The sequence below is a fragment of the Macrobrachium rosenbergii genome, chromosome 50 (assembly GCF_040412425.1).
Source record: "Macrobrachium rosenbergii isolate ZJJX-2024 chromosome 50, ASM4041242v1, whole genome shotgun sequence".
Lineage (NCBI taxonomy): Eukaryota > Metazoa > Arthropoda > Malacostraca > Decapoda > Palaemonidae > Macrobrachium > Macrobrachium rosenbergii.
Window position 1 is genome coordinate 26381211 of NC_089790.1, and position 17902 is coordinate 26399112.

The following is a 17902-nucleotide window of genomic DNA, read 5'->3' on the forward strand; positions in this document are numbered from 1 at the left end:
TCTTCCAGCAGACTGAACACTTGATATATGCAGCATTTTCTATAACGAGAATAAATTTATTCTTCCAGCAGAGTGAACACTTGATATATGCAGCATTTTCTATAACGAGCATAAATTTATTCTTCCAGCAGAGTGAACACTTGATATATGCAGCATTCTCTATAACGAGAATAAATTTATTCTTCCAACAGAGTGAACACTTGATATATGCAGCATTTTCTATAACGAGCATAAATTTATTCTTCCAGCAGAGTGAACACTTGATATATGCAGCATTTTCTATAACGAGAATAAATTTATTCTTCCAACAGAGTGAACACTTGATATATGCAGCATTTTCTATAACGAGCATAAATTTATTCTTCCAACAGAGTGAATATTTGATACATGCAGAATTTTTTATGATGAGCATAAAATTATTCATCCAGCAGAGTAAATACTTGATGTATGTAGCATTTTCTACATAAACATAAGCTGATTTCACATACACAAAGTAAACATTTAATGCATACAGGCTTACCTACAGTGAGCACAAATTTATTCCTCACTTAGCAGACTTTTGATGCAGTGTTTCTAAATGAACACAAGCTTATATCTCCCACAAGGTAAACATTTGTTATATACTGCCTTTGCTACAATGAGCACAAATTTATGCTTTCCAGTAAGGAATCGCCTGATACTACATCCTTTTCTACAGTGAACACAAGCACATTCCTTCCACAATGTGTGACTCATTGTATTATCATTCAGCTTATTTCTATATGATCTCCATCTGGCGTAGTAAACAAGTCTGTGCCCAGCAGCATAGCCAAGTATTCCAAACCTCTTGAAATATAGTCAACCTGGTGCTAAACTGCCCAGCCGTGCTATTACCATATACCACCGTTTAAATATTACCATTTATTCTTGGTCGAGAATTGGGTGACTTTGCCACCTCTGATTGCCGTATAAATTAAGTTTCCAAGACATCAGATTCTGTATCCGCAACCCCGAAGTTGATCAACTTTCCACTTTAAGGGCATGCAAGGTTTCTCGTAACTACAAGGAACATTTGGACTATGAAGTAACCAAAGGAGGAGATGCAGTAGACAGTTGACGAGCGTGAGGCAGCAGGGTTGGCTGACATTTCTGAACGCATTCTATTTGTGGCGAGGAGCTTCTCCATGAAAATAAAAACCTGGAGGAAGCAAACGTCACTCGTTGAAAGAGCAAAGGGTGGATTCATTTTTGAAATGCAGGGGTAGGATACCGCAATGCCATGTGGAATTAACGATGTCACATTCAGGTCACCAATTACACTTTTAAGATGTCCATAGGCATTGTGAATAAAGAGGTTGCAGAAAATCGACTATGATGAGACTAACGCTGAAGGTTTAGACATGGAAGATGTCATGATCAGGAATCTTAAATTGAGTAGCATAAACTTGAAATTTTCTTGAATAACATGCATTTACAAAGAAAACTAAATAGGGCTTGTAAATAAATGTCATTAATGGTTTGGTATCAAATTATAACAAAGAAAAAAAGTTTGATTTATGTTCTTATGGAGGTTTTGGTTAATTTTTAAATTTTAATATCTTGCGGTTTTCTGACTATTCCGTTACGGTGTCAATAATCTAGACGATGTAACGCCAGTTTTAGTAGCCGTAAATCAATCAATCAGTCATTCTGACTGTTCTGTATAAGTCTGTTCACTAAGTTTTTGTCAGGGGATGCTTTAAATCTGTGAAATAAAAAAGCCTTAAAATATGTATCACTACTTTTGTATATTAATTATATATCCATTGCTTTGCGAATACATTAAGTAATTATAACATAAAACCATATAAATGAGTATTCGTGTGAACATCTTACAGCATAATTAGCATGAATCTATTGTATCCGTTGTGTACCAGGAAACTGATAATTACAATGATGATTACTTGTAAAATGTTAAGGATATTTTCATACCTTATTTCATTAATCAAGGCTACTTTTACTTTAGCTCTCTCTTCCACTAACATAGTCACACACACCAAAGGTGCATATATGTATGTATACATATATGTATATATATAATATATATATATATACATATATGTGTTTGTGTGTGTGGGTGTGTTTGTGCGTGTGCTTGTGCTCATATGTGATGAGTGTTTGTCTAACATGGGAATGATAATGAGACCGAGAGAGGCAAAGACTTAATCAGATTAGACTAGTGTAAATAATGGTATTAAATCAAAATTCAAATGTGCAAGGAATCTATATATATATATATATATATATATATATATATATATATATATATATATATATATATATATATATATATATATATATATATATATATATATACATAATGTATGTGTGTAAAGTTGTTGAAATCACTTTCATCACTATTTTCGCGATAGTTACTTTCATAATGTTAACAACAACAATATTTTAGTTCTTGGACAGTCATGATAAGCATAAAAGGGGGGAAATTTTTTTATATTCGTACCATCCGCTGTTACCATCATCCGATGACCCGACTCATACCGCTCATCGCAAACAGATGGTGCTTGACTTTCTGGTCTAGTTTTTGCTGATAGATTGTTGTTGTTGTTACAGATTGTGGAAATGACGAAGACGGAGCCTTCTTCGTAGCGGATGTTCGGTGAGCACAGTGCTATGTAGATTTCATTTGTTGGTCCATTATTTTATCGATGTTCATTTTTTTTGTGGCTTCTGGTTATATCTGTTTCTTAATATATATATATGCGTAGTTTGAACAGTAGCATCCTCGCCTCATTGGCAAACGGAACCGATCCTTTTGACGTGAACGAATAAAATAAAATGGACGTTGTCAGGTGAACATAGATGTAGCATTTATACATTGATGTAAATTCAAAACTTTAATAGATATAAAATTGTACATTTATTTAGAAGATACTGGACCACATTTTTCAGAGTTGTACAGTTAAATAAAAAAAAACTATAGCAACAAAATAACACTGCTTGCCAACGTCCTGGAACAAATAAGTCTTTGTCACAGATTTTAGGATTGAGCCTTTTCCAGTACATTGGTAACGTCCTTAGTTGAGCTCTAATTGAATGCGTATGTACTCGTAATTTAACGAATAAGTAAACATTTTCTTGTGTAACTTGTACTATGATTGATAGTAGATTTTATATTTGTATGTGTACAAACACACACACGCACACACAGATATATGTACAGTATATAATATATATATATATATATATATATATATATATATATATATATATATATATATATATATATATATATATAATATATATATATTATATGATATATGTATATATATATATATATATATATATATATATATATATGAATGTCTTTTACTGTAATACCACAGTGTAATATGAATATAAGAAGGCCCATAAAACACTATTTGAACGTTGCAACCATATATTTTGAGCACTTCCTTCTGTGCCCCTGTTCACCGGTAAAATATGTCCATATTTTACCAGTGGACAGGGCACAGAAGGAAGGGCTCTGAAATATATGGTTGCAATGTTCAAATAGTGTTTTATGGGCCTTCTTATATTCATATATATATATATATATATATATATATATATATATATATATATATGACTGAGCACGTGTGCATGTATGATTTAATATTTTTGACATATAATGACTGACGGGGTATCTCATTCCTGCAAAATGGTATATTGCCGACAGCAGACACCCTCCACCCAAATATGGTCCCGTATAATTGCAGAGTTATCGTTGCCTCTCCCATCTTCAATGAAGTAGACAGAATTTCTCCCCATCTATCGGAAAACGCTAAAAATAATAATAATAATAATAATAATAATAATAATAATAATAATAATAATAATAATAATAATGGAGAAGCAAATCCACAGTTATGTATATGTACATATATTTAAAGATGAATCAATATACAGTAGATAGCTTTCGGGAACAAGTCCCCGAAAGCTATCTATATTGATTTATCTTTAAATATATGTACATATACATAACTGTGGATTTGCTTCTCCATTTTAAGACTCATGCTACTATGAGTATTTTTTAATAAATAATAATAATAATAATAATAATAATAATAATAATAATAATAATAATAATAATAATAATAATGAGAGGGGGAAAAATGAACAGTCTGGTGATTTGCGAATATAGCCTGAAGATGTGTTGCACAGCTGACGGTCAACATGACCATAAATTGCCATGGCTGGTCTTTCGATGGTGTCTTGCAGCTTCTTTTAGCCGGCGATGGGCCCATCACTTCCATATAGAGGACGACGGTTGGTCTTAGTATTGCAAGGGAACGGGACGAGGGACCCCTTAGAGGAGTCAGGCCGATACTGGGAGGCGCGGGGTTGGTGAGGAATACTGGGTACAACTTTCGTGCTCGACTTTGCTCATGCGTCTACTTTCTCTTGTCGCTGATCTGTGAAAGAATTCCGTTGTTGTCAGTATTATTTTAGTTTTCTGTAAAAGAAAACTATTGTGCCGGCTTTGTCTGTCCGTCCGCAATTGATTTTGTCCGCACTTTTTTCTGTCCGCACTTTTTCTCTCCGCCCTCAGATCTTAAAAACTACTGAGGCTAGAGGGCTGCAAATTGCTATATTGATCATCCACCCTCCAATCATCAAACATACCAAATTGCAGCCCTTTAGCCTCAGTAGTTTTCATTTTTATTTAAGGTTAAAGTTAGCCATAATCGTGCTTCTGGCAGCGATATAGGATAGGCCACCACCAGCCCGCGGTTAAGGTTTCATGGGCTGCGGTTCATAAGCATTATACCTAGACCACCAAAAGATAGATCTGTTTTGCAGTAGCCTTTATTTTACGATGTACAGAAAACTCGATTGCGCCAAAGAAACTTCGGCGCATTTTTTACTTGTCTAGTATTATGATTGACTTTATTGTGGCTGTTGGCGTTCTTTAGTATATTTCTGTTATAATTATACTTAATCATAGTAAATTATTCTACGGCAGTAACGAGTTCACTTTCTTATTGATCTTCAGATCAGTGAAGTACAGGATCGTTGATTTCAGTCGGACATTACTCATTCGATCAATACTTGAGAGGGATGGCGACCAGTTAGGACTAATCAGTAACGTATGAATGCCAGGTGCCATTTCGTTAAGATCACATTGCTACCTGTGATGGGGCCTAAAAATGAAAACTTTGAACGAAAGCGAAATAGAAACATGCAACAGGCCTAAGGCTTTCTGTATGATTGGCAGGGGGTCATAATGAGCCCAGTAAAGCCAACAGAATGAGTGATAACTACTGTTGAAGAAATCCATAAACGTCCTTTAATATCCAATTCACTCTACCTCGGGAATAATATATTTTCATATATGTTACCCGAAGGGGAATTTTTAGTTGATAATAAGTTCGTCGTCTCGTGGGCTCGAACCACGGAAGACAAGAACTCAGGACTACAGTGGCGCGAATTTTAACCACACGGCCAACATATATATATATATATATATATATATATATATATATATATATATATATATATATATATATATATATATATATATATATATATATATATATATATATATATATATACGTACGTACGTACATACATACATACATACACATATATAAACTGCTGCTCCCTGTTTACCAGATAGGCCTGTAAGCTTTTCGAATTCTTCACACTTTCTGGATACGTTGGTCACTACAAGCCCATAGATCCAAATGCAAGACTAGGAAGTAATGAAGTAATTCTGATGTGCGTAGCAGGATTTGAACCTGCATCCAGGGTAACACGTTGCCGATGTGACTGATACACACATCGGAATTACTTCATATTCTGTCCTTTGATCTAAGGCTTTGTAGTGACAAGCGTATCCAAAGAGTGTGAAGAATTGAAAAATTTAATACGTACAGTATATATATATATATATATATATATATATATATATATATATATATATATATATTATAGATATATATATATATATATATATATATATATATATATATATATGAGTTAAGAGGACATTGTAGTTATCACAATTACACGCACACCCATATATATGTACATATAGGAGTGTGCGTGTAATTGTGATAACTACAATGCCCTCTTAACTCATATATATATATATATATATATATATATATATATATATATATATATATATATATATATATATATACATATGTGTGTGTGTGTGTGTGTGTATGTATGTATGTATGTATGTATACAGACATACAGGTTTATATAATAATAATAATAATAATAATAATAATAATAATAATAATAATAATAATAATAATAATAATATAATAATAGTAATAATATTAATAATAATAATAATAAACCTTCTGGTATTTCCTTGAAAGTATTTTTACAAAAAACCGGTGGTTAAAATTATTCATTTGTACCCAAAGAGCACTTGACAGTTGTCCTGCTCAAGCAGCTTAATAATGTTGCTTGATACTGTAATCAAGTTTTAACAGCTTGACCCAAATATTTTTTATCGCGTCCAGTACAAGGTATGTGGTAAATATTGCCACTATTTTGTTTTAAGATTTTACGAAGTTTGAAACTTGCATCTTTTCCATAGTTCTTTTATCTTTAAAGTGTTCAGTAATTTTTATATAAATGCAAGATTGCCGCAGCGTAAAAACATTTCCATTTTTATAAGGTTGCTTATTCTTATCGGGATAAAAAATTGGTTTTAGCTTTCTGCAGTGATATTATAGCTAAAAACTTATGTCGAAGATTTAATTATTCTTGGTTGCACAGTAACCCTAACCTCCGTGGAAATATGCTAGAAAAAAACTCGATAATTTTACATTTATATTTGATACGAATAATGATGGCCAAAAGGATCAGAAGTTGTTAGGTTTCTTGTAAATATCAACCACAATTCCTCCTTATCTTCCTTGCACAGAAACATCAAAAAGCGGTAATTAACAATTATTTTCTTCTTCAAGATTTTATATAATAGGATAATCTAAATTATATTGTCTAAGAAGGTGTTCATGTTCTGAGGTATATGCCAGACACAAAATATGTCATCAAAAAAACGAAACCAAAGAGCTCACTCAGGTAAAATCGTTGGTAGTATTTCTACTTCAGATAACTCCATTTATAGATTGCTAAGGACTGAAGACAGGGGATTGCCCATTGCCATTGAAGATTTTTGAAGATAATAATTTCCTTTGAAAACAAACTTAAAACCCTCAACACATTGTGCAATTCACGAATTACTGCTGGAGCGGCGTTTAGCAATCATGGAAATTCCAATCATTACACAAATTGCTGTTATTGAGAATAAAAAAGTAGTCATATGAAACAAGCCTAAAGAGCCTCAGGATCCAAATAAGCTTGCTTGTTCACCACTTAAAACAGAATGCCCTTATGTGGAAAAGAAAAAATAAGGTTGCAAATAGTTAAGTCAATGGCGAATCAACAAAAAGATATTTGCATGCAACGGAAACAACAAGATTACTCAGAAAATCGAGTGCAGTGATGTACGAGGCTTTCGGGAAGAATTGTTGTACACCCCTTCATTGACATCAGCAACACTGTCAAAAGTTAAAAGTTAATTATATCTTAGTTTAACCAGACCAATGAGCGGGTTAACAGCTCTCCAACGGCTGGCCCGAAGGATTAGATATAATTTACGTGGCTAAGAACCAACTGGTTACCTAGCAACGGGACCTACAGCTTATTGTGGAATCCGAACCACATTATGACGAGAAATGAATTTCTATCACCAGAAATAAATTCCTTTAATTCTTCATTGGCCGCTCGGAGAGTCGAACGCTGGGCCAACAGCGTGCTGGCCGAGAGCTGTACCCACCCCTCCAATCCGGAGTTTGTTGAAAAGGCAACGAAGACATTTGGTATTGGGCGGTTTGACAACGTGGCACCTCAGCAGAATGTGAATGCTGACGCTCAATAGAGCAAGTAGCACGCCATGGTCATTGAGAAGGCGCCAAGTCCATAGTGGAGATTCCCGTTTGATAAAGAACCAGTTGAAGATGAGCCAACCAAGTTTTTTATACGCAAAAGTGGACTTCTTTATAAGATATTCATCAATTATCTGGCTTACCAGTAAGCAAAATTTATTATGAGAAATTTGGACCACTTTGGCGAAACTTTCCTTTCGTAGCCTTTGTGTGTCACGAAATTGAAGTCATGCATATTCATTTTGTTCATAAACATGCGCAAAACCATATTCAGTTGTCCGTTGTTTAATGAACAGTAATATATTTCTTAGATTGAACACGTCAGGATTAGATGCTACTTTGTCTTCATGCGAAGATAATTAAAAATGCATAATTGAACTCCTTGAAACTTTGGATGAACAACAGCCAATTAATATCCTTTTCCTGTAGCCATAATGCAAAAGTTGGACCCTTGGTAAGAGTCTCTCGCGACATTTCATAAGCAACCTCCCGTTCAAGTAGTTAAATAACAGAAGACTAGAGGTCAGTCACAAAAAATGTGTAAGCTAATTTATTCTTCAGTCAAGTCGTCACGAAAGCCATAAACGAATTGGTCCAGTTGCCACAGACTAACTTGAAAGAAAGAAGCCAGTACAATGAATTAGGAGAATGTCCTTATTAAGGGTTATTAGTGTAAAACTACTTGGGGTCTAAGACGTGCTGTTCATTTTATTGCGGTAGTTACAGTTACTTTTCAAAAGATAAACCAACAGTTATTACAGGAGTGATGCTCATTTCATTACAAGAATTTTTTCGTTATCCTTTGAATAGATAATGGTAGGCTTTCACGCTCTGTTTATGGCTTGCAATTTGCCTTTTGTAATGAGACTTCATTTGATCTTTTCACCCGAAGGTCCTTCCGCGAAATGAAGACAAGTAACGAGAGCGGCTCGTTGCTTTTTGAGCTGATGTCTTCGTAATTAAAATCAATTTAAGTAGGAATACCAGAACTGTTAGAGGGGTATACATTATATATATATATATATATATATATATATATATATATATAGAGAGAGAGAGAGAGAGAGAGAGAGAGAGAGAGAGAGAGAGAGAGAGAGAGAGAGAGAGAGAGAGAGAGAGAGAGAGAGAGAGAGAGAGAGAGAGAGACAGAGAGAGAGAAAGAGAGAGAGAGAGAGAGAGAGAGAGAGAGAGAGAGAGAGAGAGAGATAATTTTCTTTCACATGATATAGTTAGCCTACCTCCTAAACTGAACATTAGTGGAAAATATTTTTGCACTTTTATATATATATATATATATATATATATATATATATATATATATATATATATATATATATATATATATATATATATATACATACATACATACATATACATATACATGTGTGTGTGCGCGTGCGTGCGTGCGTGCACAATTACTCTGATATATGGCAACCATCACTCAGTGAAATTTAACATGGGAAACATTTTGCCATTTCTATTTTAGGGACGTCAGATTCTTACTTATGCATACTTTTTTCTTAATTTGTTATCTTCTTGAAAGGGAAGTTAAAAATTCACCCTTTCGTTAATTTGCACTCAAGGAAAAGTGAGCTTAATATAGAGTTTAGAGTTGTTGGGTTTGGGAGCAACCAAGTTAAGGTGTGCCCAGTCTTGTGTGTTTCCCTTCCTTTCTATTTTAAGCTTTCTACCGTTAGCCTCTTTCCTCTAGCAACTTTTAGTCACTGTCTCACTCTCGGTCATCTTGAACTTAATTCAAATGGGGATACCAATTCCCAAAGCTCTCATTAATTGTAGTGTTCCATTCTCCCAAACCCTCATATCATACTTACAAGTTCCGGGATAGTAAGACTGAAATAGCTCCACTGGAGCTGTCTGTGTGCTTTCAGGCACTGATGTGGATCCTGTGACCACGTGGCAAAGAAGATTAATCATCGTGGGATGACTCACTAGTTAGGAGCAGACTATTATGGTATGCCCAGAGACGCAAGGCATCCACCATTTTATGAGATGGTTTTGCCCCTTCCGAGGTCATAATTCACGCTTCTGACCACAGAAAACCAGTGACTTGTCACCATTGAAGTTCAGCCCCATTTTGGCCATCGCAGATATCTCCTGTTACAGTCTTGAAGTTATGACCAGAAATTCTGCCCCAGTGCAGTTGTGCACTCCGAGTAGAGCACACAATATTTTGCTCCTCACACGACACTTGTGCCCCTCAGCCCCAGATGGAACTCATCTGGAGAAAGGAAGCGACTTCCCGCCCATCCTGCTAGTTTTGTGACTTTTACATATGCTACAAGTTGGCCTGATGATTTTGAAATAGTAGTAAGATAGGGATCAGAACACTGCAGATGTTTGGTGGGCAAACTAAGTATTCGAGACAGTGAGCTCTGTAGGCCATGTCCTTCGCAACTGAGTTAGCAAATTTGATTTTACTGTCGTGACAGTAATACACATTTATATTTTCTCTCGTGCTTTCTGCATTGAGGTTGTTTTAATTACATTGAAACTTTTCCAACTAAATTTTATAATCTGGAGTGTCATTCATTTATGTTTTATGTAGATCTTTTCGTCTCAGTAACATTTGTTTATGTCTAAACATCATTTCATTGCAGGTCTAATATGCATGTCTTAATAGCTCGGAAGTCTAAATCCGAAGTTCAGTTATAGTTTAATTGTAGTTCATATTGCAAATTGAGCATATCCACCTCGTGAGCCTGCCGAAGTCTTTGCATCCATTTTATGTGCAATTTTTCATTTTTATTTTTTGACATGTTCTTCAATGCTATTTCTGATCATCAGTACAGACAAAAAAGCAGGTAATGCAATGTGGATGTAAGTTGATTGAAAGAATGTATAATCATTTTCATTCATGATTATGAAATTATTACTGTGTTATAGTCAAGAAACTGAAGAAACTTGGTTTGTTACGCGGTTATACAGAACGTAACATAGACCTTGTTGATTCGGTGTTGTGATTAAAGAAAGTCTGTACTACAGTTGGTCGGAGCCCAAATATTAAACCTAGTTGCCAGGGTCTTTCTAACGGTGTCAAATTGTGTGAACGTTCCAATATTGAAAGAAATCAATTTAGAGTTTGAATTATTCACATATTTACAAAGATTTCCGTTTTGAGAATAACTTTTTTTTTTTTTTTTCATTGAAGACGTATTCCTGGCTTCCATTTACATGAATGTTAACATTTGCTGTAATCTTAAAACATTTTTACCATTTTTGTTAATATTGTTTCTTTAGTAAATTGTTTGTGGTTTGTTCCATTTAAAGTCATTGATATTCAGCCTCGTCATTAATTTTCTTATGTGTTGTATCTATGTAATAAAATATTTTTATACGTTGCCACGTTATCTTTATCTTTTTTATTTTTGAGTTGTTTATTGTCTGTTGCATTTTGGGAAATTATAGGTATGTAGATTATTAAAACACACACACACATATGTGTGTATCTATCTACCTATATATATATATATATATATATATATATATATATATATATATATATATATATATATATATATATATATATATATATATAACCAGTCATGTGATAAGGATTGTATGTGAAGTTTTTAGTTGAAAAAACAAGATAAAAAAAATAAAAGACGGCTTGACAAGAGATTGTAAGTACGCGTTTGTTTGCTATGACAGTTCTTGAATGTTTTGAGAGTAAAGAAAAGAAGTATGTGGTGTACTAGAACGCACACACACATACATATATATATGTATGTATATTTTAAAAGTAAATGAAAGAATTATGTTTTGTACTAAAACCTTTGGAGACCAATGGTAGAGATGATACTGGATTAATATATATTATATATATGTGTATATATATATATATATTATATATATATATATATATATATATATATATATATATATATATATATATATATATATATATATATATATATATATATTACTGTATATATGCACTTGACTTTTTCATCCGGTATCATCTCTGCCATTGGTCTCCAAAGGTTTTAGTACAAAATATAATCCTTTCATTTACTTTCAAAACTTTCAAGGAACTTTGTCATAGCACACAAAGGGCTGTACTTATCATTCTTTGTCAAGCGGTCTTTAATTTTTCTACTTTTTCAACTAAAATTCTTCATATACAATCCTTACCACATGACAGATATGGGAAAACTACTATTTTAGTGGACTACAAAAAATGTGTCTGTTTCATCATTTTCGTTATCCCTGTCGTTTATGCGGGTGTCGTGGGTCATCCTATCATCATAAATCCTCATCACAGAGAGAATTGCCATTATTTTTATGGCAAAACTTATTGAAGCGCACTGCTTATGGAGCACGTCACGGGGCCGTCTTTTTGTTACCGGCTCGGTAGTTTCAGCAGGGTTGCAAAAAAACGTATAATCCACTAGATTATCTATTGATATTGGCTCTTAGAATTATATATGCTTTTATCTTGTCACAGTCACAATGACATTATTATTAATAATGATAACCAGAATACATATATTTTTACCGGTTCTTGTTCTGATTTTCAACTCTGAAATGATTATGAGTGCGAATATGATCACATTAACGAAAGTTATTCTCGTAAGCCTGAGTGCGTGTTTGTGCCTGCGATCAGATATGGAGAAAATTCCCATACATGGACCCTTTATGGAGAGGCCTTAAGCTAGGGGAGGCTGTTTAAACATTTCCTGTAATAAATAATTATAACAGACTTATAACTGTAAATTGTGGAACACAAAGTTGTTTATTTTTGCGATTAGCTTAGTTTTTACTGGCACAGCTGTAGATTAACAGCAATTAGACTAGATTGGTAAATTGGACTCGATTATATCAATTAAACACTGTGGTGTAACTATAGCAAAAACAAGTAAAAAATGCTCCGAAGTTTCTTCGGCGCAGTCGAGTTTTCTGTACAGCGTATAATCAAGGCCACCGAATATAATCTATCTTTCGGTGGTCTCGGTATTATGCTGTATGAGCCGCGGCCCTTGAAACTTTAACCAGGGCCAGGTGGTGGCCTGTCCTATAGCGTTGCCAGATGCATGATTATGGCTAACTTTAACCTTAAATAAAATAAGAACTACTGAGGCTAGAGGGCTGCAATGTGGTATGTTTGATGATTGGAGGGTGGATGATCAACATAGCAATTTGCAGCCCTCTAGCCTCAATAGTTTTTTTTAGATCTGAGGGCTGACAGAAAAAACTGCGGACGGACAGACAAAGCAGGCACAGTAGTTTTCTTTTGCTGAAAACTAATAAAAAGCGCGGAGAATATCAAGGGGTATGACATTAGTAGTTCAAGTACTGTTTGGTAAAGAGGCCCAATGGTACTGCTCCTATACCGTGTAATTCCGGTTTGCACGCTGTTGGCCCAGCGTTCGACTCTCCTACCGGCTAATGAAAAATTAGAGGAATTTATTTCTGGTGATAGAAATTCATTTTTCGTCATAATGTGGTTCGGATCCCACAATAAGCTGTAGGTCCCATTGCTAGGTAACCAGTTGGTTTTTAGCCACGTAAAATAAGTCTAATCCTTCGGGCCAGCCCTAGGAGAGCTGTTAATCAGCTCAGTGGTCTGGTTAAACTAATATATACTTAACTTTTTGCCCGTAAAAATAATTATGCACTACAAGGCCATATGTACAAGCACGCATTATTCAAGTGGTTCTTGAACTGATTGAGACATCAAGTAATAAACACATGCTGGAAATTCTTGTTCTTTAGATGGGATGGAGCTGGCCTTCATGAAGGAAGTTTTTGACCAGAGTAAATTTGCTGAACGAAAGCAAAGCTTCGCGATTTACTGATACTATTCCAATTCTTCGACAGAGGGATGTGTGAGAGTTGAATAGACAGTTACGAACTGGATTTCTTTGATTTCAGGTACTTACATGAAACACCTATAATCAATGAAAAGATTCCCTGTCGTCATCTGCAATGCTCAGCGTAATTGCGTGTGCCATACTTGCTTCGTGTCAGTAGATGTTACTTGCACATCGATAAATTATTTCTGAACTGTACCTTGCTGTATTTACCATGTTATTATATTTCTGACATCTGAGCGAAATATCATACATTATCGTTGGGCATTATACAGATTATCGTACTTTGCATAGAAGATTTAGTAAGGTCTGTAAATTAACCCCACAAGTTTTATAAGTGGCAGATAAAGAAAAAAAAATAGTAACGCTTATCACTGTCGACCCCAAATGGTTGGTGCTGATATATTTGCCCTTTTTCTAATCCTCTCTTTTCTTAGTCCTCCTTTCAGACATTGTAGAACAAAATATTACACTAGTATTTCGTCCTATAGGCTTAAAAATTCGGTAAGGTTAGTTATTAACTAACAAATGTTGGGTTTTATCATCACCATCATCACGATTGCTATACTGTAGTTAGTTATGATTTTAGGTTCACCACCTACCCAAACAACAGTTATATTCTCCCACACAATTACTCTTCCCGTTTGAAATGTCATTTGTTTAAAACCAAAAGAAACCTACAGTTATCCTCTTATCACAAATGATTTTTCTTTTAACTTCCATCAACTAATCGAACCACGTTGTCTTAAATATTGGTTTCAACGAGTATTATTACCTCCTCTTACAAAAATGAATTAATATTTTACATTTTTAAAGTGCTGTCTGTGATAATTTTTATTATTTTTCGGATAAAGCAGACTACCGATGAGAATAAAGGAATAAATATCATGAAATGTATATATTTTGTTGCTATACTGTGAGACCACTCTGTAATTTAGCATAGGTGCTAAGTGAGAAACTTTCACCTCTCTCTCTCTCTCTCTCTCTCTCTCTCTCTCTCTCTCTCTCTCTCCACGTCTATTTATCAGTCTGCTTATCTACCTAAATGGCAATCTCTTTCTGTCAGTGTATATTGATACTTAAATGAATACCACTATGAATATGCAAATGAAAGGCCTTATATGAACGTCTTTTTGTACATCTCATCATTTCTTTTTTTTCAAACATGTTCGCTTTCTTTTTATCATTTAAGTTGCCCATAACCCCAAATAGATGAAAGTTATATTGGAAATAGACTACTGCGACGCATAAACACGCCCATATTTTTCAGTTCTTTATCCAATATTCATATGCATTTGATTTATTCTGTTATCACATTCTATGAAGAAACAAAATATCAGAAGCCATGTTGTTGAACTTTGTATATATACATATATATATACATATATATATATATATATATATATATATATATATATATATATATATATTTATATTTATATGCAATATATATATATATATATATATATATATATATATACGTGATTGTGTGTACATATATATATATATATATATATATATATATATATATATATATATATATATATATATATATGTATATATATGCAATATATATATATATATATGTATATATGTATATCATATATGTGTATATATATATATATATATATATATATATATATATATATATATATATATATATATATATATATATATATATATATATATACACACAAGTGATTGTGTACATACATAAATATATGTTTTTGTGTATGTATGTTTCGTTATGTGCAGCGTTATGGTCATGAGATTTATACATAATTTGAAGAAAAATCCGCAAACTGGAGAACATATATATACAGTATATATACAGAAGCACAAACAGTTTGGGAGGGGAGCGTCATGCTCCCTCTCCAGTGTGCTTCTAAATATATTTGTTCTCCAAATTGGTGGTTATTTTCTTCCAGTTTCAAAGGTCGATAATGACCTGTTATCATTAACGCCTAATGAAGAACTGAACAGTCAAGCCAATAGAACAGCGATGAAAGAGTTGAAGGAGGTTGTCCAGTGGGAAAAGATAAACTTCCCAGAATTAGTGTCTGGAACTGTATTTCCTTGCCTGGACAATTAACAGCTTAATTCTAAATGTCAGGTCTGTTGTGAAAATACAGCTAGTTGTACTTTATTGACACTTGTTTTTGCAGTTCTGTGGAGATGATAATCAAATTGTCTTTTACACTCGAAAGAGATCAAGAAAGGAAGTGTGTTATATTAGTCAAAATAATCTGAAGAAAATTTCATGTTTAAAATATATTCCTCTAATGATTTTCAAAATATGAAAAAGTTACATGAAAAATGCGCCTCTTTTAACTGCTGTTTCAAGCATTCTTACTTCTGTCTTTTTTTTTTTTATTTGGTGAGTTATTTAACGTAGTCGAAGTGTAAGATTATTAGCAATACTTCACAGAAGTATATGTGAGAATGAAAAGGATAGCAGAGGAAATGAATATGTTCTGTAAAAGATCGGTAAAATACAATAACTTTCCATTCTTATCTCAATTTTTCCCGTGTGGTGTAGTAGTAATATGCATAGCATTTCTCATTATGTATGAATATGTAAAGACAGATTCTATCCCAAGGAGGGTACGAAACGGCTTCGTTTTTTTTCTCTTTCTTTTTTTTTTTTGTGGTTCAGGTAACGGGAAGATAGCAGCTAAGGAAAGAAATGAGGGTGTCAGCAGAAAAGGTCAGAGGTAGGGATTTTGCAGCACAGTTCTTGGACGATAACCGTTCCCTAGATTGCACTCTTTTGTAAAAGTAAAGTTTACGGACGGGCTATGGTAGTCGTGCTTGCTAGCTATTTATTCTGTTGCTGTATTTTTTTTTTTTTTTGTAATCAGGGCAGTGAAGCTTTCGGTATCATAATGGGAAGCCTGACTTTATCCGTAATCAAACCTCTTTTAGGTTGTTGTGAAGTCAAGGTATCATGAATTAGCACTCCAACATATAAGTTTAACCATTTTTAAGAAAGAAAATTTGTTGAGACAAATTTCGGTTGTCTACAGTTTTTAGGATGAAAACTCGCCATTCTTGAGTGTCTGAATTTGCAACTTAGTATTAAAGAAAACGGAAACCATCTCTGGAATTTAGGGGTGACCTGTTTATTGTAGCCATCGTGGCCGTGGTTTTAATTGGTTCATTATATATATATATATATATATATATATATATATATATATATATATATATATATATATATATATATATATATATAAGGACTTCATTTTGCTCCACGGTATTCATAAATGGGATATTTTTCTTCACTTCGAAGATGACTGCCATTTAGCCTACGCACAGATTTGTCTGCAGAATAACATTGGTCAGTAGTTATGCATTGACAAAATATATTGAGATGCATCGAATACAAGGAACCTGTGAAATTCCCTTGTTCTTCCAACTTTTATTGCAATGTACACAAGGAAATAGTTCGAAATAAAAAATGGAGATTGAACTTCAATGGATGATTATGTTAAATATTAAATTAGTTATCAAAAGATATAGTATCCAAATTAGTACAAATGTTCAGCTTTGGTGTTATGAATCATATAGCTGGGCTTGCCATGATAAAAGCACAATGTTCGACTTGCGGAGATGTAATTGTCCTCAGTCTGAGTACCTACACCTAGAGGTGCTGTAATAATTTGAAAGATAAACTACAAGAAATACTGTAGCTCTATAATGAACCAAGTTAAGATCCTCCGTTACGGGATTTAATGCATTTATATGCTCATTCATTAGTCGATAATGGCAAACTATTAATAGGACTAAATCATGCTAAATGCTTGCCATCTGGGCTTACAAGAGAATCCTACTTCTCACAAAAACTTTTTTTACTCCCAGACGATCGAGAATGTTTCACGGGAGATGTCTGGCGGATACTTTCGACTTATCTCCGATTATGCTAGCGTTTTTCACTTCGAAAACTTGTTTTTGCAGATAATCAGAAATTATGCAATAAATTGCCAGTCTCCAACTGAACAGTGGGTGACTCCAAACTTCTTTCAGCTGTTCTTGAGTTTGTCTTTGACGTTGTAAGCCAAAATACAGATGCATATAAACTTCGTAATTAAGATGTTGGTGGTTATGTAAGTTTCTTCCTTCACAGTGCTCTTGTGAGGGAAG

General features: G+C 33.7%; 1 long non-coding RNA gene across 1 annotated transcript in view; it reads left to right on the forward strand.

Annotated features, from left to right (window-relative positions):
- Positions 1 to 17902, forward strand: part of LOC136832785 (uncharacterized) — a 445886-nt gene that overhangs the window by 250602 nt on the left and 177382 nt on the right. The window contains exon 3 of the long non-coding RNA XR_010851316.1: positions 2590 to 2635. This is a non-coding gene — a long non-coding RNA (uncharacterized lncRNA). The remainder of the gene's footprint in view (positions 1 to 2589; positions 2636 to 17902) is intronic.